Raw genomic sequence first — 25,812 nt, forward strand, 5'->3', positions numbered from 1 at the left:
ACCTTCTATAAGTCTGTGCCCTAAGTAAGGCTCAGGAGTAGACAGTGGAGCAGAGTTGGAGAGACCTGCCTTGACACTGATGAGCTTCATTTAAGAAGTGCCGGTTTCAACAGACCCCTCTATGGGTTGGATTGTGTCCCTCCAAAAGACATAGTCCCTAGGAATGCGACCTTATTTGAAAGTAGGGTCTTTATAGATGTGAAAAAATTAGCACAGGGTCACTCTAGAAAAGGATGATCCTAATCCAGTATGACTGGTTCCTTATAAAAAGAAGTGAGACCAAGCGCATAGGGGTATTCAGGGAAGACCGAAGCAGAGATTGTACGCATCCTGCTACAAGCCAAGAACTACCGGAAGCTTGAAGAGTCAAGGAAGCACTCCTCCCCAAGATCCTTCAGAGAGCACAGTCCTGCCAACGCTTTAGTTTTCCTCCCTTGCCTCCAGAACTGGGAGAGAATACATTTCTGTTGTTTAAGCTGCCGAGCTCGTGATGCTGTGTTAGGGCAGCCCGCGGAGATAAATCCCACACTGTTCTCAAGCCTGTCCTCTCGGTCTGACAAGACTGCCTGCCAGTCTTCTCCATTACACTCCTATTCTGTACTCTCAGCACAGGGATCTGCAGACACCAAGGAAGATGATACGTCCCTGGTTCATGGTCGTGGAGCGGTAACCTTCTGCAGATATCCTTGTGGCCTCTCCTCAAGCACTCTTGCTCCTATGCCGCCACCAGCTAACTGAGCCTGTACCTGTGGCTGGCCAGCCCCGCTGCCTTCTGCCCTTGGATTGTTCATCTTCCCTGCCACATCAATGCAGAGGGGACAAGGACAGTAACTGACGTGCTTGTCTGAGACTGCAATTCAGCTAAACCTCATTGTGTGGCTCTTTATTCTCTACGTTTAGAGGCTTGCTGTGTAGGCCTTTTAGGACCTGGAAACTGAGGAGTTTGAAGTTTGGGTGTAAAAGAATGTAAGCTATGAGCCACCATGTGCCTTAAAGCAACACCAAGTGACAGCTCTAATGACTGCACCCCCACCGGTGGTGTCATCTGGAGAGCAATCAGAATCCCAGAATTCTCTGACAACCTGACGAAAGGAATGATCCGCCCTGTGTCTCTAGACAGTGCCCTCCTCCTCCCTGCACTGAAGCACAAGCGTTCCCTAGTAAATGGCCTTTCTGTGAGTGGGGAGAACTTGAGGCACACGGTGGATGAAAAAGCCACTCCGGGACACACTTGTTAAGTGGTAGCTCTCGTACTGCCAGACTCTGTTCATCTCTGCCGGGCAATCCTGGGTCAAATTGTGGTTATGAAGTCGATTGCTTCCACAGCAAACCTGCTATCTTTGGAGATTTGTTTTATTCAGGGCTGCTCTGTCAGCTGTAGGCTTGCCTTTGATGGGCCACAGCAGTGTTTTCATGTCTAACTAGTGTTTTAATATTTTTGAGAGTGTGGTTAATTGGATCCCTGTGGTACCACAAAATAGCTATAGACCTCTTATGTTGAGAAGGTAATTCTGAGTTTATGTATCTATTGTGTGTATGTGTGCATACATGCACACACATGTGAGTTATAGGGAATGTGTGATGTATACATGTGGGCAAGTGAGCAAGTGTTCTTTGGCCTAGAGCTCAAATTTGAGTATTTTCGATGCTCGTTTTCTACAGTTGAAAATATTGGCATCTTAACCTTTCTCCTCTCCCACTCTTTTGTTGTGTGTGTGGTTTGGGGTCCAGTTAGAATTGGACATGCTGCTTAGTGTCTAGTCGATACTCACAGACCATCTTACCGTCTTGCTGGCTGCTTTGTGTCCCCATCCCCCATTTGCACACAGTAGCATTCACGTTGTAGCAATAGCAAAGACCCATCGCTACCCAGTTCCTGTAAAAGCTCCCAAGTGCCTGGCTGGTCCCCCATCTGTTTGGGGGAGAGTTGCCATCGGTGGTCCCTTACACATTAGCTGCCATGCAGCCCAGCCACTTGGGCAGGAGTCGGCATCATATTGCTTCTCCACAAGAGAGAAGGGCTCACACACTTGTCCTCTCTGCAGCCCACGGTAGCCTGTTCTTAGTCAGAGGGACAGGTCTGACACAGATCTGTGGATGGAGTGGAGAAAACCCATAGAAAGCAGCTTAAGGCAGGTAATTATAAAGGAATGAGTAAGGCAGGAATGGTTTGGGACAACAAAGACTAGTGTGCCTTTAGGATTTGGTGCTTCTGGGAAACCGAGTCTACACCCAGCCAGTGTACTGGGTTCCCACATACAAGTAATTGCTCAGTGCAAAAGCTCGATTCAAATGTAAAACAGAATTTGATCTCTTCAATTAGCATGTAAACTCCTCAAAGTCATATGTGGTGCCTGATACTTCTTTGAATTCTCCTAGGGAGGCCCTAGTGGTGCATCCCCTCCTACGAGTCTCAGTAAATGTGTATTGGTGGATTTATTGGTGCTTGTTTTCCTATTCCAAATAATTACCTCACTTATCATCAGTCTGGTCTTCCAATAATTTGATCATTGATTCATATGCTAAGAGAACCCTTTTTTAAAAAAAAATAGAAGCTTCTTAATTTTCTTTCCTTCACAAAACTAAGTGGAGGAACAAAAAACAAGAGATAAACTGCAATCCTAGAAGAATTTCCCTCCATGCGAACCTCACATTGATATATTCTATTTGCCCACCTATTTAACAATTCCACTTAAATATTTCCTGATACAGCAAATTGAACATGGCCACCTCCTGGATTGCTTCTAAAAGCTCATCTCCCTTCTCTACTTCAACTAGTAACCTCATCCCCCATTCAGTCTCTCAGACAAAAAATTTTGGAGTCATCTTGACTCTGTCCTCCTTTTTTCCCTTCTCCCATTCATATTCAATTCAGCACCAAGTCCTGCCTCCCACTCTGTTTTGATACTTTTCCTAAAATGGGTTCTTGAATCCATCGACTTGCATCTAATTCCATCCACCACCATAGCCCAAGCCATCACTTTTACCTAGACTCCAGCAGTAACTGCCCAACTTATCTCTCATTTCCACTTGATTCCCCATCACTTTATTGTTCTCACACCAGCCAGGGTGATTGTTTTAAAATGTAAGCTAAGCCTTAAATGACCTCCCACTTCACTCATTAAGACACTTCAACTTCTTACCATGCCCTTCTGAGGAGACGAGTGATCCCCCCACCCGCCCCGCACACACACACCTCCTGTTCATCACCCCACCCACTAGAGGTACAAATTGCCTTTCATTCTGTTACATGGCAAGATCCTTCCCCTGGCAAAGCCTTTGAGAGTAGACACATGTTGATCCTGCCCTCTGCCTGGCTCATTTCTTCTTGTCCTTCAGATCTCAGTTTTAATTGGACCTCCCCTATTATTCCCTCTCGCACTTCATTCTTTTCTAATACCTGTCATCATGTGTAATATATTTATTTGCAGTGTATTCATTTAGGTATGTTTTCTCTCCAGACATTAATTTCCATGAAAGCGGGGACCCTGTTTGCTTTGTTCACAACTACATTCCCAACACCTATATCATGCCTGGCACATAGTAACTTTTTTTTTTTAACTCAAGAAATGATTTATCCAGGGAGACATGAGTAAGTTTAGGGTCAGAGAATGTCCGTTACTAACTGGGGAAGCATTGGGCTTTCAGATTCTGCTGGTCTCATGTTATATTATACCCTGAACATTCTCCCTCTTCCTATTAACCTCTGAAGAGAACTGCTGGGGACTTAGTTCAAATGACAATCCCAGAGCCTGTAGGCCGCATCAGTGGACAAAAGGTGGCAGCTATCTTGGTTGATTTGTTCCATTCCATTTGTCCCTGGTATTGAGGAACCAGAGGTAGATGCTACAGGGACCTCAGAATCAGAGAGATGGGTGAATGGGTTTCTAAACAAGCCTTTTTGCTCTTTGAAACTTTGGGATAAACATGTAGCCTGCCCTCCGGGCATCCACAGAGAAAGCATGATCTCATACAGCTTTCTGTCTGTGGTGATGGTATGTATCCCCTCACTCACATGGAAGCTCATTCAGGCATGCATTCAGTTGCTATGTACCAACAAGAATTCCATCAGTGGTTACTTACCTTCAATTAAATTTGACTTTCTGACCCACTTTATGGATTTAGCCTAATTAGATTGTGGAATTGCAGTATCACGCTTCATTATTACCATGAAATTACAATTTCATTCTGGATGGCCAAGCCTTGTTTTCTTTACAATGTAACATAAATGCCACCTGACACATGCACTCTGAAACAAACTCAGCGTTAAGCTGCAGGTTGTAATGGGTGGCGCTTGGGTGATAAAATAGATAAATCATGAAGATCAGAGATGGGAAAACATGGGCTGTGTGCTTGAACCAGCTCCATGCTGGGCCTTGGTTCAGTGATGGACCATTCTCTCGCGTGAAGCTTGCTCTTACATGAACTTTTCCTGCCATGTGTTCCCTTCTTTGTGGCACTGCACCCCCTGTTCAGACCTGGTAGTCAGCTTTTCTCCATTGCCATTGTTTACACATGGTGTGGACTTTGATGGGTAATCTCTAAAAACCTTTGTGTGAAGGCATGGAGAATTTTTAGGCCAACATTGGTTTTGCCCTAAGGACCCTCTTCCTCCAAGCAGTGACAATGGATTTGGACAATCCTTTTCTTTCTCATCATTATGAGATGGCCCTTATCCAGAAGGATGCTCCTGGCCATATCCAGGATCGAAATATTGCTCAGAAGGAGGCAGACAGACACATCCAGGAAGAACAACTGCATAGAAAAAGAAGTTATTCGGGCCATGAAATTCAAATTAATCCTATTATGGAATTATCTGTACCTCAGAATTTTAGAGTCCTCACTTAGGACAATCTAAAGGATTGTGGGAAGAAGGAAACCCAAAATAGGGATTTCCAAAGCCCACTGAAAGATTGAGAGTTTGGAGAAGATGATAGTACTGGATGTAACCAATAAATAAAAACAAATTATAATAAAAGAGAATGCTGTGACAACAGTGAGGTCAGGTCTGTGGATAGGCAAGGAAGTGCATAAGAAGGATGTCTGAATTCCTGTCTGCATATCTTCCCCTATTCAGAAGGGTGGGTATTTGGTACTATGGTTTAGTTGGGGTGACTTGTGATTCTGATAAATAAATTGGATGCTATAATAATATGAAAATCTTCCTCCAAACTCAGGATTCGACATTTCACTTTTGCTGACTTGGCCATTACGTATATCTATTTTAATGATAAAGGAAAGACGATAGGCCAAGGAAAGCTCGAATGGGATTCCAGGAGAGCGTATGTGTAACACAGCTAGGTATGTGTATGTGTAAATATATGACCTATGTCTGCTTTTACTTTTCATATATGTGGGTGTTTCTGTTTTTGAGAAACAGATACGAGTGTTACATAGTCTTTAACCTGTTCCTTTATTATTCAGGGTAAATAATAGGTCTCATTTTGGCCATTGTTAATATTAGGGTTCTTGTGTTAAGTAAATGAACAATGCTGAGTTAGCGCTTCTTTCCTTCATGGACATGTCTCTGTAAGCCCTTCTTGAGACCTGTGAGTGGTGTAGTTGAGTGAGGGGGCACTGTATCCCCGCGGGAGGGAGCTAGGCCTTTTCTGGGCTTGATTTCTTCTGCAGAACTATGGGTACTTCTTATAGCAGCTCCCTACTCAGTGGGCTCTCTGGAAGGTAAATCAGAGCCTCTCTCCGGCACCACTGCCTGCTCTACAGAAGAGAGGGAGGCCGTTCCTAGCAGCGTCCTCCAAATCTCTGGACCGCCACTGGGAATATGACTCAGATGCAGGGGCCCATCAGGGCGCTGAACTCAGGATTCCCTGATAGGCAGTGGGCAAAAATTCGTGGTACCTTTGACGCAGTACCCAGGGGGCTGGGCTTTCTGAGACTGGTGGGAAGATGGTGGCAGCGGCTTCCTGGGCGGAGACGTCGAGAAGTTTGAATGGGAGGTGGCTGCATGATTACAGCAAGGCAGGTGCTGATTTACCTGTTTGCCACTTTATTTTCTTTGGGGGAGACGGTGTTTCAATTTACTGCATTCCTTGGAGGTTTGACATATCAATTAGATGTTATCGACAGTAATGGAGGGGCAGTTGCTGTAAATGTGAAGTTTTTACCGGTAGGCCATGAAATGACACCCCAAGGGACTGTGGCAGAGTGGCGTGATAAATATGGCGTTACCTGCACTCGGGCAGAGGCGCTGATTAATAGGGGAGGATGATTCTATCTCCCACACTAAAACGTTATTTATTCATTTGCTGTCAATCAAGCCTTCTGTTCTAATTGGCTGAAAGGTTAAATCATCAAGATCTGCTCATAAACCAGGTTAAGGTAGGAAGAAAAGCAGCACTAAATCATCATCAGTAGCTTGTTTATTTACTGCATTTATTGCAGCTCTCTGACCTTGGAAAGCCTTTCTCTGCCCTCTGGATACAGTCACAGCCCTGAGCCCTGGACTCACAGCCTGGGTGGAGGGAGTGGGAAAGTCACCCTGCCTGGAGGCGGAGCTGGGATTTAAAGAAGGCAGTGACAGAGCTAGGTGCAATAACATGGCCTCCGCAGAAACAGAGCACTCCTGCTGCAGTTCAGGCACGTGGCTCCTGCGTGGTGCGGCACTGATTAAAAAAAAGAAGTAAAAGGAAGAGTGATTTGCCAAAAGATAAATGTCTTCCCACACTCACAGTTTTATAAAGATGTCAGCGAGTAAGTGTCGACATCATTAAATCACATTTTAAAAGCAAGCTTCTCGTTGAGATACATCTGCATGATCAAGTCTCATTTCTGAAATGAATCATACATTGTAAAACTTTATGAGAACTGAGTAAAAAGTTCCCTTGTTGGCCAGTACAAGTATATATTGTCAAACCAGGCAGAAAAGATGGCTTCAAATCCCAGTGAAAGCACTGTTTGGGTTACACCCCTTTCTTAGAAGCAGTATTTCAAGTACAAGCTCCTTTTGGATGGTTAAGGAGCTTTTCTTGCTGCCAAAGTAGCTTATTCAAAGAAACCCAAGAGTAAACCCCCATTAAAAGGATCTTTCTACTCAGCTTGGAGCTGGGAGACCATGTAGCTTGCTCTTCAGTAGTTCTTGTAAAGTCAATGTTCCCAGACAGTGCCAGCAAGAAAGGTGGGGGCCACCCTCTGACGAGGCGAGCTCCGATCTGGATTAAATTCCCCACCACACATATGCCAACCACCCACGTGCGACCAGCCAAGTACCTGGGCCTACTACTTGTACACGCCCTCCTCCGCTGTCACCACCCCAGAGAAGGAAGACCCTTCAGCCTGATAAGTGGACCCGCTTCATATGATCTTGGTTTAATAAATTTACTCCTTAGGTTGTTTATTTTAATATCTTCCACAGAGTCTACCACATCAACTCGTGAATCTGATATATCATATTAAACATAAATTAGCCAGAGAGGGTCTAATTGTCACCTCTTTGGAGAGAGCTCCTTGAGGAAAATGCCAGGGTAGCTGGGTGGCTCTCTGAGTGTTTGAGATCGTGTGTGTGTGTGTGTTTTAAGTCATAATGCCTGTAGAAAGGTGTAACAAATGCTTACTGGCGGCTCTTGTGGCAGCTAACGTTATTTGCCTTTTCATCGTTGAGTGGCTCCAGATTCATTTTACCACAGGAAGATGGCACAGGCCACTTGGCCTGTTCACTCAGTGAGTAGCAACACTTGCAGGTCGTGTTGTTGCATCACCAGTGAGTTGTATCACAAGCAGGCACCTCCATGCGGTGACACAGCTGAAGCCATTTCAAGTCAGAGAAGTAATCAGAAAGCTGAAAGTTGAGGAACTGGAGTTAGATGATGAATTTGATGAGATCATTTTAAGCTTGAAGAAGATAGCATGATAAAGGATGACTTAATGGCTTCTCCTCCCACGTCGTCCCTTGTGAAGAAATAGCGTGAGCTGCCCTTGGGTGTGTGCTCCTTCATACTCACTCACCCACCTCACTCACTGCCGTCAAGTGACAGAACTGTGCCTGCGGGTTTCCAAGACTAGCTCTTTGGGGGACTAGGAAGCCTCAGCTTTGTCCTTCAGAATAGCTGGGGTGTTTCAAACCACTGACCTCGTGTTTAGCAGCCCAGCTACGCCACCAGGGCTCCTCCTCTTTCATAATAAACCCATGTAAAGAACTAGTTAGTCATGAGTGGCCGTCCAACTCACCATAGTCAGTGGACAGCCATGGAGGACACTTAGAAGGAGGTTTGTAGGAAAGCAGGGTTATCTGGTCCAGAAGCCACACTTTAACAAAAGAATCTTGCTCTCCCCACCCGTGTCCACCTCTACCCCAAATATCCTTAACAACTGGAAATTACCATTATTGTGCCTGAGACATAGGCTTTCTGTTGACCAGTTGCGATTTGAGAATAAAGAAATTGTTCAAACTGACCAATTTTTCCTTTATGAAGTTGCCCAGTCTTAACTTCTGCACAGCTTCTATACGTGCTACCCAATGGGCAGTAGATATTCCAGACCAGGAAAGTCAGGACCTGGACATGGACCAAAAATATCAGAAAGGGTCTTGCAGTAGAAGTGGGTAAATTTCACAACAAGCAATCATAGGAGAAATCTGACAGGTTCAGGGATTGTTAGGGACACGAGGCAAATCACGTATCATAGAAGCTGGCACTAGGGAGTATTAGCAGGGACCCAATCTTGGAAACGAAGGTCATCAATATACCGCAGGCCCACAGAGGACTGTGAAGTTATGGCAGAACCTTAGGGCATCCAGGGAGTCGGGTAGAACAGGGATCAGGGCTAGCTTCAGCCCCACAGCCTGTTTTCATACAGCTCCTAAGTTAAGAATCAGTTTTACATTTTAAAAGATTATTAAAAAGTAAAGAACAAGAAAAAAAAGAATATGTGACAGGCCTTTGTGGCCTGTGGGGCCTAAAATATTTATTATCTAGCTCTTTACAGAAAAAGTACTCCAATCCTTGGGTAGAATATCAATATGTAGACTTGAGGATGGAATAATGATTGGAACGAGGTAGGGCATGCTTGTTGAATTATAAGGATCGCCATGACAGCACAGCCAGAGCAAGATCCAGACCAAGGTCTACCTCCTACTGACTTACTTCCTAAATCTCCCCAGTGAGGATGTGACTGAGCCCCTTGCAGTATGCAAGGGAGGTGGCCTTGCAGCAGGCAAGAGAGTGAGCCCTGGATGGCACAGATGTGCCACAGACAGATAACCTTACATCTGTAGTTATAGCTCACAGAGGGTCTTCATAGCGCAGCCTCTGACTTTCACAGCTACCTGCACAATAGGTGCACTGCAGATGTGACAACAGAGATAGAAGAGATCACATGATTCACCACAGGCATACACCTGGAGAGGAGCAGAAACGGGGCTAAAACCCACATAGGTGACTCTTGGTACATTGGACTTCCTGCCCCTTTGCCCCCCTCTACCAATATTAGTAATCCTTGACTGGCAGACCCTTCACCCAACTAGAATGCCTGTGGAGTACTTCTGAAAGCTATGTTTGGGAACAGTATCCCCTCCATTATCATTCTAAACTGTCGCTAACATCACCTCCTGAAGGAGCCCAGGTGGCGTAATGGCTAGGCAGTAGCGTATTGGGCTGGTGGTGTAGCGGTCACTCATCAGGTTATGTGTAGTGGTGTGGGTTTATTAGCAGACCCCAGGAGGAGCTAAGCACAACGAAAGAGGATAAAAGACAATGCTTGGCTAACATAGTTAAATGAGCCGGATCGGTGGGCAGCCTCCTGGAGTTGAACAGCAGACTTGGCGTCAGGATTACTTGTGGGTGCCTATCTCTCCACCCCGAGAGCAGCCCAGTGTTCTGTGTTCTTCACAGTTGCTGTGTTCTGCACTGACTAGAAAGACATTAGTACAGCCACCCGACTGATCATCGTGTGCTGGTTCGGTTGGGACAACCAGTGAGACTTTCACCGAGATGGCAAATTCTTCAGCTGCTGCCATCAGCTTCTAAGCACTCCTGTATTAGGGGGGACAATACACCTTTAGGGGCATGAGTCATAAAGATGCTACTCTGAAAAAAAAAAAAAAAGATGCTACTCTGTGTGCCGGGGCGCAGCTTATCCAAGGAACCAGGCTTGGGCTTACAGTTGCTAACATCTCCAGACCAGACCTGTGGTGCACACGGGGCCACATGTCTGTGGTATGTGGAATCGTGCATCTAACCAGCCCCATTCCACTGCATTCAGGGGGCCTAGACTAGGACTCACAGGTGCACTGCAGGGCCTCTGCCAGACCCTCCCTCCTCAGAGCCATTGCAGACCAGGGCATTTCAACCGCCAGTTGGGAGTCCTGAGCTTTCCTTTGAGCCAGCAACCTGTCCGGTGTCAGAGTCACATTCTTCACTTAAGGTAGCTCCCTTTCAAGATGGTTTGTCACAATCAGAATAAATGGTTCCAAAAGAACATCTGCCATCTTTAGTTATAGATTGGAACAGTGATTCTAGCAAGCGGGTGGAGGGTGTAAAGATAGAGCTCCTCCCCAAAGCTTTAAAGTGGGCATTGAGAACCTTCTCCCTGGGGCGGAATTTTGACAAGGGTTGGAAACATATTATAGTGGTGTGTGTTGGGGGGTCTATGTGTGCATGTGTGTGTGCATATGCAGGCGTGCGTGTGATTAATCTCTAGTTTAAAGTGTCCTCTTCGCAGAGTTACAAATCTGGAGTCTGCTGACTTGATGGGGGCAGGGTAAACCAACTGAATGCTAGGACAGCTGAAATGCCATCCCTTCCTACACCGCACACCCCACAGCCCCTCAGGACCGACCAGGCAGGGTCCGAGGTAGCCCTGAGGGCAGCAGAGCCCTAACAGTGAGGCCAGATGAGCGAGCTGTCTGGCAACTTTAGGAAAATGTACTTTGTGCTTTCACACACTTGGCTGAACTTTTCAAAAATATTGACTAAACAACTTGCCGCCTGTGATTACCAACAGCTCTATTTGACAACCTTTGACAGAAAGCCAATGGGCACGTGTGACGTCACCCCGTGCTGCTAACAGGGCCTTCCAGCACAGCCTTTGAAGGGTTCAGTGCTTTCTGGGCCTGGAGAGGGGCTCCTGTCCCCCAGGGCTGCTTGCTGAGCGAGCCCAGAGGCTGATTTCTCTCGGAAGGATTTTTATGGCCCGAGCGCCAGGAACACAAATAATATCCTTTCTAAGCTGCTCCAAAGTACCAGTGATAGAAAAGACCACGGAAAAGGTGAATTGCCAGACAGTAAGCCCTCATGACCAAGAACTTATTCATAAAGTGATGACAAATTTATTGCCCACATTCTCTGCTTGCTTTTTTGAGATTAATAGCCGATCTATCCGATTTTAAAGCCTGACAGTGGAATCAGAAAGAGTTACTGGCCAGTTCTCTTCACCCAGCAGCCCCCCACCCCCAAGAAATAATACAGAAAAATAAGCTGATTTAGCTCCAGCCACAGCCTTATGGTATTTTATTGCTGGAGATTTCCATGTGCCAAGGATAACTCTCAACCTTGTTGAATGCAATTTGACTTCTTGACGTCTGCCTTCAACTCTGCAAAAGCCTCAGGCAGGGGACTAGCTTGGCACATAACTAGGGATAGATTGAAACACAACCTGAAAGGAGGCCGTATTTTCCTGGGTGTTTCCTGCCGCTTGTTTGCTATGAAGTAGTAAAGAAGTCATTGTTAGATGTCATAGCCTTGGGGGCATCAGCACAATTCAAAGCAGGTGTTAAAAAATATATCTTAGGCGCACACAATCCAAAGAGGCCAAGGTTCACAGACTATACGGAGGGCATCTCTGAGGTTGCTGGCCTGAGGGGAATCAGGATTCCTCACACAACACTGATTTTCCAAGCTGCCTCGTTTCCAATTTGTACTTCCATAGCTAATTACAACTACCCCAGGATTCCAGGTCTTCCCTCCCTCAGCCTCTCTCAATGCCCAGCTAGATCCCCTGGTTTGTTTTGTTTTTGTTTTTTTTAAACAATTTATTAGGGGTTCATACAGCTCTTATCACTGTCCATACATATACATACATCAATTGTATAAAGCACATCCGCACATTCTTTGCCCTCATCATTTTCTTTGTTTTTCTCCTCTTTTCTTTTTTTACATTTTATTAGGGACTCATACAACTCTTATCACAGTCCATACATATACATACATCAAAAGATCCTCTGTTTACCTGAGCCGTGGCATCAGATTTTGAGTCATAAGTTATTTTATTTAATGCCCTGTCTTCTTCTGTTGTCCACCTCACTCAGTGAGTGCCCAGGAGCCAGCAGCTGCCTCTTCCTGCACTGTGGCCCCAGCACAATGCCACAGGACACTGGCTGCATGCGCTGAGATGTCACAAGGTCACCTGCTTACATTCTTGCCAAGGGGCTGTCCATATCTGCAGAGGGCACCAGGAGGTGATTTGAAACCAAGAATGATCATGGCCTTGAGAAATACCAGCCCATGAGGGGCCTGCAAGAGAATATACACCCGAGAGAGGTCTGGAATCCCTGCCTCAGCTACTAACCTTAAAGATTGGCACCCAGAGGCACCTGAAAGACATACGTGGCAATCGGCTTCTGACAGGTCACGGCCGTGGAAACCCTCTGAGGAGCAGCTCACCTCTGACACAGCCAGCTCACCAGACATCTTGAGTGTTGTCAACTGGGCGGCAACTGGTTGGTTAGCAAAAAGAAATCTGAGCCAGCCAAGGCAGGACCCAGAAAGCATGTTATACGTCAGGGAATGGCTACTATTACTAATTTGTTTGGTTATTATTTTTTATCAAGAAAATATTTGTAACAAGAGCAAAGGGACTTGTATTTTAATTGCTAGAAAATCTCTGGAAGAAAGATGGTTATATGCAAAGTACTAGTTCAGATCAGCTTGCCAATCATTCATCTATCATACGGAGAGCAGGTTTTTATGGTGTTGAATGTGCCCCTTTGAGGGGCCCGTCTTTAAGTCTTGTCACCTTTTTATTTCGGAGCTCCCACTCAGAGATCCCAGGGCACTTAATGGCTCCAGGCTAGTGTTGGGCTGATTCAGAGCACTAGTTTTCATCTTTGGATAAACATGTTTTTGGACCCTGGAGAGTTGTACAGCTCTCCCCGGTGCCTCCAATTTCTTATCTGTTCTGCTGCGAATACCAGGCCCTTTCTTAATGGCTAGAGAGGAAGAGTCTATTTTTAAAGTTTCTACTGAATATCTCCCCAGTGTTGGGTGCTGAACGAATTTGGCATGTCATCAGATCTGGAATACCCAGAGGGGCCTAGTGTGATTTTTAGGTATGAAATTGGTTAGGTTTGACTCAAACAACGTTTGGCAGGCCTTCTCAAGGCCGCCTGCTTACTTTAGCAGGGGTCACTGCCAGCTTTGTGCCTCGTGGACTTGGGGCCTGAGTCTCCATAAAACCAGCCCTTGGAATCCAGGTTTTAGGGCTCATTTTGTTCTAGATCCTTTTGGTGTGTGAAACACTAGGAACACTGAATCGAAATTGCCAAATTTTTAACATGTAACAACAGGCTTATGCAGACACATAGTGTTTACATGGTTTTTAGCGTGCAGCTCCATGTGTGCTGCTCCTGGGGGAGAAAGGGAGGTGGTGCCGGATAGGCACATGGGGCCAAGAAAGGGGGTTTGGTCTCTCTCCTTGGATGCACTAGCCCCTTCAGAGTGAGCCTGTACCCCTCAGAGGCTGAAAGGAGCCACTTACATCACTGAATCAATAATTCTGTTGAGCATTGTTCTTGCTGGGGACAGGGAATCCTCAGGGGAACAGCGGGATGAATTTATTTCCCTCCACAGTCTCCAGAGCTGCCTACTGGCAGAGAGAGGGGCCAAGCTGCTGGCTTTCCCACTGCCAGTCAGCGGACACCTCGGCCAAGGTTATTATCATCTTCCAGGCAAATTTCTATAAAATTCCCAGGTCCTTAAATTAGGCACTGAGAGATCAGAAATAGGATTCTCCCCAATGAACAACACAAAGAAGCAAATCCAGGTGTTGGGGGAAGAGTGGTGGTGGTGGTATGCAGGGCTGTGTCTTAAGAGTTATTTCAAGGACTAAAGGAGCCCTGCTTTGTTCTGGCTAGAAACCTCACAGCAAATGAGATCACCTCTAGCATTGACAGACCTAGTGTTGGGGCCCAGCTCGTTCTACCCAGCAGCCATCTCTAGAGAAGTGACTGACTAACCCAGAGCCATTGCCTTCGATGGAGAGCCCTTGGTCTCCGTTGCCAAGGCTTCTTCCATTCCCTTGGCCACAAAAGGAGGGTTGCATCAGTGTTCTGCTTAGACATCACCAAGGACAAGGCCCACCACGTCGCCTGGACACCAAGTTGAGTGTTTTCTCATTTTTCTAGTAGACGAAGAGGTTACAACTCAGTTGCCAGAATCCATGTGACTTTCTCTTCAGCACATCAGCCGTGTCCCTCCAAAGGCTTAATTGTTGCTTTCAACAAGATGCAAAATGTTGGTTTACAGACTGTAGGGCCACAAACTTTTTCCCTTTTCAAGGGAAAAAATTTACTCAGTGCCCCCATGGTAATTAAAAACTTTTGAGCTATAGCCCATAATCCAGGATAAAGTATATCTGTTTCCAATGACTCCCAATGGGGCAGTAGCACCCACTTGGGGTAACACTTGTCTACACATTGCCTGTTTTCTAAACTCTGGTCTGAATGTATACTTCCAGGAGCAAATAGAAAGAATTTTGGTCTTCCAGGGAGCTTGCAAATATTCCTAGAAAAAAATTTAATTAAAAAATGAAATAACTTTCCAGGAATTTTTTCAGGCTCCTTCATAGTTATTTAAAAAAAAACATCTCCTCTCTCCCATCTCTCCATGCCTATTCAGCACTAGTGCAGGGACTATTTGGTAATATTTGTTCTTTTTTATATATAAATAATTTTATTGGGGGCTCCTACAGAATCTTTGTTCTTGAGTGAAAAAAATGTGGGGGAAGAATTTTTGTCTCTAATGTGGACTCTAATGGGCATTCCAGACAAGGTTGATTTGTTTAATATAATTTTTTAATTTAAATCTTGGAACCTTTAAGAACTTCAGGAACTAGGCAGAACCTGGAGAGTTTGGGGTGAGGAGTCCCCATTTTGTCTCCAGACAGTTCCTTGTGAAGTGACTTGTTGGAGTTGTGTCATGCTTTTTTTCCTAGCCGTAGAGCAAGTTACCCATTTCGGAAGCCGTTTCCAGTTCCCTTATTGGTTTGTGCTCTTCCTAAAGGTCTGAAGTTTGTAACATCAAATTCTTTGTACCGAAAGAGCTCAGCTCGTTGTCTTTCCATCTCATTTGGCCCTCCTTGTGGCTTGAGCCTCCGTGGCAAGGGGTTTAGTTAATGTTTGGTGGCTTGGACAAGGAGCCTTTGTGGTGATGTCAGGTAAGCATTGGCCTGGTAACTACCAGGTTGGCAGTTCAGACCCACTAGCCACTGTGGGTGGAAGATGAAGCTCTCTACTCCTATAGAGATGTATGGCTTCTGAAACCCTCTCTAGTCAGGATTGGCCCACTGGCAGTGGGTTTGGTTTGGTTTGGTTTGGTTTGATGGCATGGACATATTGGCCAGCTCCACCAGAAAATTGAAGACCTCCTGAAAATTACCTTTTTTGCCCAGAGTGGAAGAGACGGGAACAGCTAATGGGCCAAGGAGCTCAGGTGGCTCAAACCCTGGGCGGGCCACTGGGGACTCCTGACAACGTGTACCAGTGTGCTTGAGACACTCTCCCTTGGAAGAGCCTCAGGTTTCTCTCTCCTATCTGATGGTCTCTTGGAGGCAGATAGTAGGCGAAGGTAAAGGTCATTAATTATAAGCTCCAAGTGTGACATAAACCCTATTAGAAAGAAGACATCTCTCCAGAAGACTTACCAGACATTTAGAGCTGTTTCAACAGGGTTTAAATTTGTGAGGGAAACCATTAAACCTTGTAAGGAAGAAATGCCAGACCAAGTGGGTGCTCTGTAGACTCTAATTTGATTGACGGGGGGCCTCCCGTTTCACACACAAGAGCTCTTACCCATATGTGGACACACACACCCTGCAACTCCCACTGCCAGTTGTATACAGCCGTCAACACAGAAGCAGGAGGAAACGGGCCTTTTCTTTCTCTTGTGCAGCATGCTACCCAGAGCATTGCGTCCTGGCACAGCTGCTGCTGGGGGAGAGCGAAAAACACTTGGCCCCAGAGTCTGTTTATGTGTTTGAGCCGAGAAAGCAGATTTCTGTTGCAAGGAGCTCTAAGTGAGACAGACAGAGTCAGAGAATAAGAGAGAGAGATAATTATCTAAATTATATTCGTGCTATTATCGAAGACGAATATAGTTAAAATGTAATTAAATATGACGGGCTAGCAGGATGTAAGCCAAGCTTTGGAATGCTAATCATCAATTACTGCATCCCCGTAGGGGAATCAGGAGCGCTATATGGCAGAGAGTGGGGGAGTGGGGAGCTTGGGGAGGAAGGGAGACTGAGTGAGGTGCAGAGTATTAAAACAGCTCATTCTCTCCTCGCATACTCATTCAAGCACTCCGCAAATGTTCCCTGGACAGGTACCTTTCTTTCTAAGCTGCCACAGGGGTTGGAAGCTTTCAGCTAAGCAAATATGAGGCACTAGCTGGAGGGTCCTGACCTTCTCTTTGACAAGAAAAGTTTCTGAAAGGGAAAATTAGGCTATGAGCCGAAAAGGTAAATTCCAAGACTGCCTTGTGTAGATAGATACAAAGGGGCTTCAGAACGTTTGTGGGAATTATCCATTATCTTCTAATCCAATTTTTCCACAAACTTTTTGAAGCCCCCCCATGCCCCCTACAAGTACATTGATGAAAAAGAGGGCTGAAGTTCCCTCTGTGCCAGAATTTATGAAATGCCCACTTAGTTTCCAGAAACCCCCAGTGGAGGCTATGCCGAGGGGAGCCCATAATGGTGGCAGAAGCTGTCCCTCCAAGCAGGGTGCCCCCCAACCACTCCATCCCAAGTCCAAGGAAGGGCTCTGCCTTGGTCGTCCCATATTGGAGTTGCCCAAGGAGCTTACAAAATATCGGTGCTGGGATCCTAGCCTGAGAGACTGAGTTTGTTAACTGGCTTGGGTTGTAACCTGGGCATCGTAATTAAAGTTCCACAGGTGATTCTCATGTGCAATCCGATGATTACCAAAACTGGGAATCTCCAGGGCCAGGGGGCAAGGGGGAGGGAGGCAGGCAGTCCCTGAAGACGGTCAACTGTTAACAGCTGAACCTGGCTTTGTCCAGAGAGGCCAAAAAGAGAGCGATGTGAGAATGTTGCTTGTTTGTTTTCTCCTTTGACAAGATGGTTTGCATACCAGTTCTGGTGTCAAGTCCCCAAAGAATTCTGAGGTTGGAAGTGTTCCTAAGCAAAAGAGCTGAGACTTCATCCATCTCATTGGACATTGGAGGGGCAGAAACCTGGCCACCTCTTTTGGCCAGGCAAGAGATGTGAGTGAGTGAAGCAGGCTGGGCCAGGCTCCAGGGCTTGTGGAGACCACTGGTAGCTGGAGGCCTGGCTCTGTTGTCTTCTCGGCCCCACCCATGGGCCTGGCAGGAAAGCTACCAGATACCTGATTCTGAAGAGAAGCCAGATACCTGATTCTGAAGAGAAGCCAGAAAGTTTTTATGTGAAATCACCCAACTTTTCAAACACTTATCTATTATTAGCTGCCAATGTTGAATCAACCGACTAAAATTTTTTTAAATACATGAATAAAAATCATTGTACTTGCCTCAACAGCACATATACTGGAGGGGGGGGGATTTTTTAATAGGCCAGGAGAATGTCTACAAATCTCTTATTTGCATCTCTTGGTCACAATGTCCTTCGGGCTGACCAGCTTGTGAGCAAACAGTTACAAACTATCTCTGGCTCCAGCTACCTCATGTCTGCAGTGGAGATAGAGCACACCACTGGTTTTTCAAAGCCTGGTCTGTAGAGAGGCTCTCAGTAAATGTTGGTTGTATGGCCTAAAGGAGAATGGAGCCAACCCAGAATTCCCTGTAAGCCAGGACAGCGAAGCAGCTACACTATCCAGGTAGGCATCCTGTGGTCCACCTGTGTACTGTGGGCACAGAGTACACACCTCAGAGAAATGCATGCCTAGGCCTCACTGTAGTGTAGAGGTGTGGGGCTGAGGGCATTCTAGAAGGGAATAAACTGCATCTCTGGCTGCCATAGACACCCTGTCTGGCTCTGCCTGGGGCAAGTGGGGGGACATCCCCTGGTTGGCTAGGCTGGGAACCCATGGGAACAGCAAGCAAGGTGCAGCATAAGGGCCATTACAACACTGTGTCTCCCCTGTCCCCCAGCTTTGTGGAAGACATGCTCTCCCTCACATCCCCAGTCCATAGATCATCGTTAGATATGATTAGAGAGATGAATGTGGTCCTTGGACCATCACAGCAACCCGGCAGACAATGAGAACAGCATGCTTGGAGGGACGCAGGCAGCTGCGGGGTCAGTGCGGGCGGCGCGCTCATAAAGAACTGTCAGCGAGATCTTCGGGCAAGTCTCGACGCTCACTCACGGCCTTTAATACCCGTCACGTCTCAGTGCCACACAACTCGGAGAGGGCACCGCCAGCACCACTGTATGCTCAGCTGATAGGGGACAGCCTTTCCTGGAATCTTCTCCAAAGGCCCATACCTGCCTTCCAGCCCTGCTGCCCGAGGTTCTGAGTAAGCATGGTGCCATGTGCCCATTACAGCCCTAGACATCACAGGGCCTGTCTCCTTTTGTTGGCTCTGCTTTCTTTCTTTTCTTCCCTTTTCATGGCATTTTAAAAACTACATATGTATGTAGTTGGTAACCCCTCCCCCGCCTCCTATTTGTACACACTCTTCCTCTGCCCCCCCATCTTCCCACTCGTAAGATCATTGTTTGTTTGTTTGTTTTTTCCTTGGGACCTGTCTTTGGTGTCAGTGATGTCATGGCATGTAACTACGATTCACACATAAGCCATGATCACTTTTATTTGTTTTTCCAAGACCTAAATGTTACTTCGTTTTCTGTGTAAGCATTACTTACTTAATTTTCTGTTACTGATCATTAATTCTTCTCCATAACTTTGGTCAGAACTACACAAAATTTCCCAACCTGGTCTAGTCACTTCAGTTAAATTCATTTTTTTCTCTGCCCCCCTCTTGAGTCATCTTCTCTAATCCTAACTAATCTAGCCAGGTATAATCTGAGCTGGTTTGCTTCTGTGACTGCTGAGCGCTCTCTCCCAATTTGCTAACCTTGTGAGGAGAGACGAACACAATAGCCAAAGGCACTGTGCTGCTACCGTGTGCCGAGCATTGTGTGCTCCCTCACTGACCCTCCCAACTCTAGAAGGCCAGCACTGCAACGTTCTGGCCCCGTTTCACACAGGGACTGTCGTGTGTCAGCAGTCAGCGGGTGGTAGTGGGCCCGGTGTGCTGGGTATGGGCATGTATTTGTGTGAGAACCTGGGCTTCAGGGCAATAGTCAAGACCCAGATGGCTATGTGAGGCATCAATGAAATCTGCGACAGGGAGGACTCAGTGTCCCACCCTGCAGTGGACTTGAAAGTCCCTCATGCCCCCTTTGGTGGAAAGAGCATGAACTAGCAGCCAGCAAATCTGGTTTCTGTGGTTGATGCGACAGCGGGCCACTCTGGGCTCTTCCTCCACCTCGATTTCCTTACCTCTGAAATTGACAGCCTACCTACCCAACAAACTGGTGGGGGGACCCTAAGAGAGAGCTCATTGACAAATGGGAGAGGCTTTTCAGATGACAGGTCTCGATGTTAGGGTACCCCTTTTCCAAGCAGATCCTGGCACCGCTGCCTTAGTTCAGGTAGCAGATATGTTGAGCAGTAAAGTTAAGATACATTTGGGACAGGTCCCAGCAGGTGGGTCTACACTACCTAAAGGGTGAAAAAGTGATACCTCAGGGACTGTTGAACTCAGGGTTGGGTTTTTTTATTTTAAAAAAAAAAATGCGGTTGTCCTGATTGGTTGGGATTCAAATGGTGGACTAGGCCCCAACTCTCTCCTTACCTGGCAAAGGCCTGGAGAGGGGAGGTCCAGCTCATGGGCAGCTCCTTTCTGGTATATGGTGACTCATTAGTCAGACCAGGTCAGGCTGCTTTCCCTGTCCTTGTCATTGGGCCCACTGTTTCTCCCTCCTTACTGGCAGCCCACCTGCCCTGCCCCAGCCGTATCATAATGGTTTTGTATGCACGCACTGCTTAATCCTCAGTCTTCAGCAGCGGTTTTAGGGAGATTGCTTTAAATCCCTTGTTTGTCTGCCTGCTTTAATTACTGCTACGGCAACAACATTTCTAAGCCCCCCCTTTTTTTAACTCTTAACTAGATCATATTTCAGCTTCATTATGGGTTAAGCTGAGTTTTATGGATGGGCCTGGAATCTATTCAAAATTTATAGCTTTATTTCCCTGGGAAAATATTGGTTCCAAGATTCAAAACAACCAATTACAAGTGAAGTTTTGAAACACCCCCCAGTTCATGAGCGGGTCTGCTATGCTGTCTGCATTATTCTCTAATTAGTTCATGGAGGACAGCTAATCCCCCCAGTGAAGCTAGAAACTGCATAAGGGTGGACACTACATCATGCATGGAGCCCCAGAACACCCAGCAAGATGCCGAGCTCAAGAGTGAATCCAACAACTTGTTAATTCCTCTGAAGCTCAGCTACCTGTCTGCTTTGAAGAAATAGGTGCTGATGGGAGTGTCTCCGGTGCTCCTGGGACCTCTGTGTTAATCACCAGTCATCTAGCGTCAGACTTCATGGTGCTCAAGAGACTCAGCAGTGCACTTCCTCGTCTCACGGTGAGACCTACTGAGGCAGCAGGTCTTGTCCAGGTTCCTTTGACCGAATTGTAATTGCCAGTAACAACAGTAACAGCTAATGTTTTTTAGCACTGCATATATGCCCGTCCTGTTGAAGATGCTTTATGGTTATTGATTTATTTGTCACCAAAACTTTTTATAAAGGAAACTAAGATCCAGAAAGGTTAAACAACTTGATTAAAGTCACCCAGCTGGTAAAAGTGGCAAAACTGAGACCCAGACCTGGCATCCTGGCTCCAGTACTTATGCTGTCAGTCTCTGTGAGGGGATGAGCAATCAGGAACACACATACACACACCAGTTATTTCCACCAGGGGACGAACAATCAGGAAAACACGCACACGCACACACACGCACACGCACACACACACACCAGCTATTTCCACCAGGCAGGAAGTAGCTCACCTAGTACAGCTCTGGCCTCCCCACAGGCTCCATCCCCTGTGGTCTTTGTTAAAGGCATACTATTACCAAATTCAAACAGTATGGGACAGTATAAAAGTAAAGTCAACATCTCTGGAAATTATTTCATCCAAACCTAAAATCTTGGTCAGTATCTTTCTAGCCCTCTGTCTAAATGCACGTGCATGTATGTATAGTAGTTGTCCTTTTAATCACTGCCTTTGAGTCCATGCTGACTCATAACAACCCCTTGCAGGTTTCTGAGACTGTGTACCTGTCTCTCTAGAGGAGGTGCCAGTGGTTTCAAACTGCTCACCATGCAAATCATATCCCAACATGTAACCACTGTAGTTAGCTGCCATCAAGTCTGTTCCAACTCATCGTGACCATGTGTACAACAGAGTGAAACCCTGCCTGGTCCTTTTCCATCCTCACAGTTGACTTTATGTTTGAGCCCACCAATGCAGCCACTGGGTCAGTCCATCTTGTCAAGGGTTCTCCTCTTGTCTGCTGCCCCTCTACTTTACCAAACATGATATCTTTCTAACAGCCTAGTAGGCAATTAAAAATACCATGGCTTGAGTCAAGTTCAACTTGATCCTCAAAGAAACATTCTTTCTTTTACTCAATGCAACTTGTTTTTTGATCATGGACTACTGCTTCCATGAGATTTAATTGTGGATCCAAACAAGACAAAATCCTTGACAACTTTAACCTTTCTCCATTAATCATGATGTTACCTAAAGCACAAGCATACATCTTTCTGCTGGTCTCTGCATTGAGCCAAAAGCTGTTTGACACCATCAGTGATATCCCTCTTTCCACGCCACGTCCTCTTCTAAAACTGGCCTGGTGAACCTCGAGCAGTTTCTTGCCAACGTTCTTGGATGATCTTCAGCAAAATTTTACTTGCATGTGATATCAGTGAATGCTGTTTTATAATTTGAGCATGCTATTGGGTCACCTTTCTTTACAGTAGGTACAGGTATGGATCTCTTCCAGTTCATTGGACAAATTGCTGTCTTCCAAATTTCCTGGCTTAGATGAGTGAGTGCTTCAGTGTGTCATCAGCTTGTTGCAACATTTCAATCATTCCATTGATTCCCGGAGGTTTGTTCTTGCCCAGTGCTTTCAGTGCATCTTGACCTACTTCTTTAAGTAGTATTGGCTCTTGCTCACATGCTACCTCCTGAAATGGTTGACGGTCAAGTAGTTGTTTTGGTGCAGTGACTCTGCGTAGTCTTTCAGTCTTCTTTTTATGCTTCCTGCATCAGTCACTGTTTTACTCAAAGGAATCTTTCAATACTGCAACTCAGGGTTTGGGTTTTTTTTTTTTTTAGTTCTTTCAGTTTAATATTTACTGAGTGTGTTCTTCCCTTTTGGTTGTCTAACTCTAGGTCTTTACACATTTTATTATAATACTTTCCTTTGTCTTCTCAAGCTGCTCTGAAATGTTCTCTTCTGCTCATCATTTCATTCATTTGCCTTAGCTACTCTATGACCAAGGGCAGGTTTGAGAGTCTTTTCTGACATCCACTTAGAGCGTTACTTTCTTTCCTCTCTTTGTAGTGATCTTTTGTTTTCATCATGAATGAGGGTCTTGGTGTCCTCCCACAGCTCATCAGGTCTTCTGCCATTGGTGTGTAAGGCATTAGGTCTATTCTTGAGAAGTTCTTGAAATTCAGGTGATATACACTCAAAGTCACAGGCGCTTGTGGGCTTGTTTTCATTTTCTTCACCTTCAACCTGAACTTACACTTGAGCATTTAGTAGTCTGAACCACAGTTGACCCCTGGCTTCACTTTAGTTGCTGATAATGAGCTTCTCCATCACCTCTTTCTACAGATGGTAGGCCATTTGATTCCTGTGTATTCTAGCTGGAGAAGTCCGTGCATAGTCACCATTTATGTTACTGGAAAAGGTATTTACTATGAACAAGTCATTGGTCTTGCAAAATTGTATTGTGTAATTTCCAGCCTTGTTTCTATCACCAAGACCACATTTTCTTCATATCAGGAAGAAACTGCTGTTCCTTTCTCTTTGCTTCCAACTTTTACCTTCCAATTGCCAATACGTTTCAATTTATCTTGATTGCATGTTTGATCAATTTCCAACTGAAGACACTGATAAAATTCTTCAATTTCTTCATTACTAGCTTTAGTGGCTGCTGCATACATTTGAGTGATAGTTGAATTAATTGGATTTTCTTGAATGAGGATAGATATAATCCTATCACAGACAGCATTATACATTAAGATAGATCTTGAAATGTCCTTTTGGCAACGACTGCAACACTCTTCCTCTTGATTGTGTCATCCCACGCATAGTAAACCATCGGATTTTCAGATTCAAAATGGCCAGTACAGTCCATCTCAGATTACTAATGCTTAGGATATTGATCTTTATGCATTCTATTTCGGTTTTGATGACTTCCAGTGTTCCTTGATTTATACTGTGTACATTCCAAGTTCTGATGATGATTAGCTGTTTGCAGCTGTTTCTGCTCACTTGGGGCCATGCCCCATCAGCGAGTGAAGGTCCCCAAAGCATTACCCCCACACATCTTACTCCGGCCACATCATTATGGTCCACTCTACTTTGAGAAGGCAGCGCTACCTCAGTCATCATTTGAGTGCCTTCTGACCCGAGGGACTCATAGTCTGGCCTTACCTCCGACACTAATCTGCTTCTGTCCATTAGGTTATCAGCATGTCACAGTGTTAAGTTGTTGTCATAAGATTTCCAGTGGCGAAGTCCTCCAAAATGCACACCCTATCTTCCTTGTTTGTAGTCTGTTATTAATCTGCAAGCTCAGCTGACACCTGCTCACTTTTGGTATTTGAAATATCAGTGACGTAGCATCGCAGTAACACACGAGCCAGCATAGTACCACAAACGACTGACAAGTGGTGGGGTACAGCGTTAGAATTCATATCTGTCACCTGAGGGAAGTTACAGGTGCTTTTGTAGCCCAGTGAGTGGTATCATTTCTGTCAGCAGTGGGTCAGTGAGGAAATGGAAGCCCAGGAAAGGGTAGTGATGCGCCCAATATAGAGTCAGGAGCAGCAGGCTAGGGCATCACCTCATGTTTGGGTGGGCTGGTAGACTGGTCTTACAAGTAAACACTCAAAGCAAGGACCACATTTGTTTTGGGCACCAATGCGCCTGCTCAGACGCCTTCCCCCCACAGCTTTTTCCTGCTGGGAGACTTCTGTGCCCGTGGGGGTTTTGCCTCGTGAAGAAGGGACGCTGGAGCGTTGGTGACTGAGGAGAAATGCAGCTGTCAGTAAAGCTCAATACCAATGGCAGCAGAGCTTCTGCAGAGACTAAAGGATGGCAGTAGCTTCCCGAGCACGTGAACCTCAGCAGAGGGAGCATCCTCTGTGTCTGCTTTTCCAGCGCCACCTTCCCGTTTCTCCACGGGGCTGCATTCGGAGTTGTTTTGAAACAGCTCAGAGGAGATGCAATGTGATATTTGGGGAGGGAGAGCTGTTCATTCCCTCGTCCTAACCAGCTTTCCTTCACCCTGATTTCCCGGCCCTTGGGTTGGTATCCAGTTTTGCTGAAAATGAAATCATATATTCAGCTCTCGGGCTGTGTTAGTGAAAATGAACTCTAATGCGATTAGATATTAATGCAATGTAATGGAGGATTGGTATTAAATTGAGACCTTCTGATCTTATTACTCCACAAATGCTCTCTCCTGCTCAGGCTGCCACCCCACCAGCCATGCTTCCCAAGCAGAATCGAGGACCAGTGGCGCCAAAGCCCAGAGCTCCTGGGGACGCCCTGGACTAGAAGGTGGAGAGAGCGAGAGAGAAAGGGCATTCGGGGAGGAGTGTGCACATAAGAGAAGAGAGCTGGGGTCTGGGCCAGGACAGCTCCCCACAAGGACCTTACCTCTTCCATGACCCATTGTGAAGGGAGTGGGACTGCCTGCCTATCAAGAGCCATGAATATGTTGTGGACTGAGCTGACAGATGTACATGTTTACCTTTGTGTCCTTAACCACTGAAAGATGTTTTCAAGAGGTAATTCTGACAGCTAGGAAGAATCAAATTTTTGACCGTGTCTCCCAAAATTACACTCCCTCACCATCCCCATCCAGTGATCAAACTTTTCCATGAACCTAATAGTAGTCACCAGGTTGTCATTTGACCCCTTCCGTTTGCCTTTTCCGGGGGGTGGTCTGAGAAGAGGGCCAGGCCAGCTTCTGTATGTGTGGACGCTTTCTTCCTTTGGGACCAGCATGGAACACTCACGCACTTGGTCCAGGCCTGTGCTCAGTACGTGCTCATCCTGGGGGTGGCCAGGCCCTTGTGGAAGTCCTTTAGGACTCCCCCAGAACTCACCCCAAGGGACTCCCTGGGAGCGCCTGGCCAGGCCTGGGAGGAAAACAGCTCCCCATGGCATGGAGCGAATGGGCCAAGAGTCAAGTGCTGCAGATGGCCAGGTGGCGTCACCTTCCTGTGTGACTGATAGCACTTTACCCGAAGAGTGGGGTTCTCATTCTGTTTCCAGCAAACTGCCTGCAGAGGCACAGGCTTTCCACACAGGATGGTAACGA

At 46.1% G+C, this 25,812-nt stretch overlaps 1 protein-coding gene across 2 annotated transcripts in view; it reads left to right on the forward strand.

The window, feature by feature from the left end:
• BTBD9 (BTB domain containing 9) overlaps nucleotides 1-25,812 on the forward strand; it is a 512,908-nt gene that overhangs the window by 455,800 nt on the left and 31,296 nt on the right. The window lies entirely within an intron of this gene.

This window comes from Tenrec ecaudatus, chromosome 7 (genome assembly GCF_050624435.1).
Source record: "Tenrec ecaudatus isolate mTenEca1 chromosome 7, mTenEca1.hap1, whole genome shotgun sequence".
Classification (NCBI taxonomy): domain Eukaryota; kingdom Metazoa; phylum Chordata; class Mammalia; order Afrosoricida; family Tenrecidae; genus Tenrec; species Tenrec ecaudatus.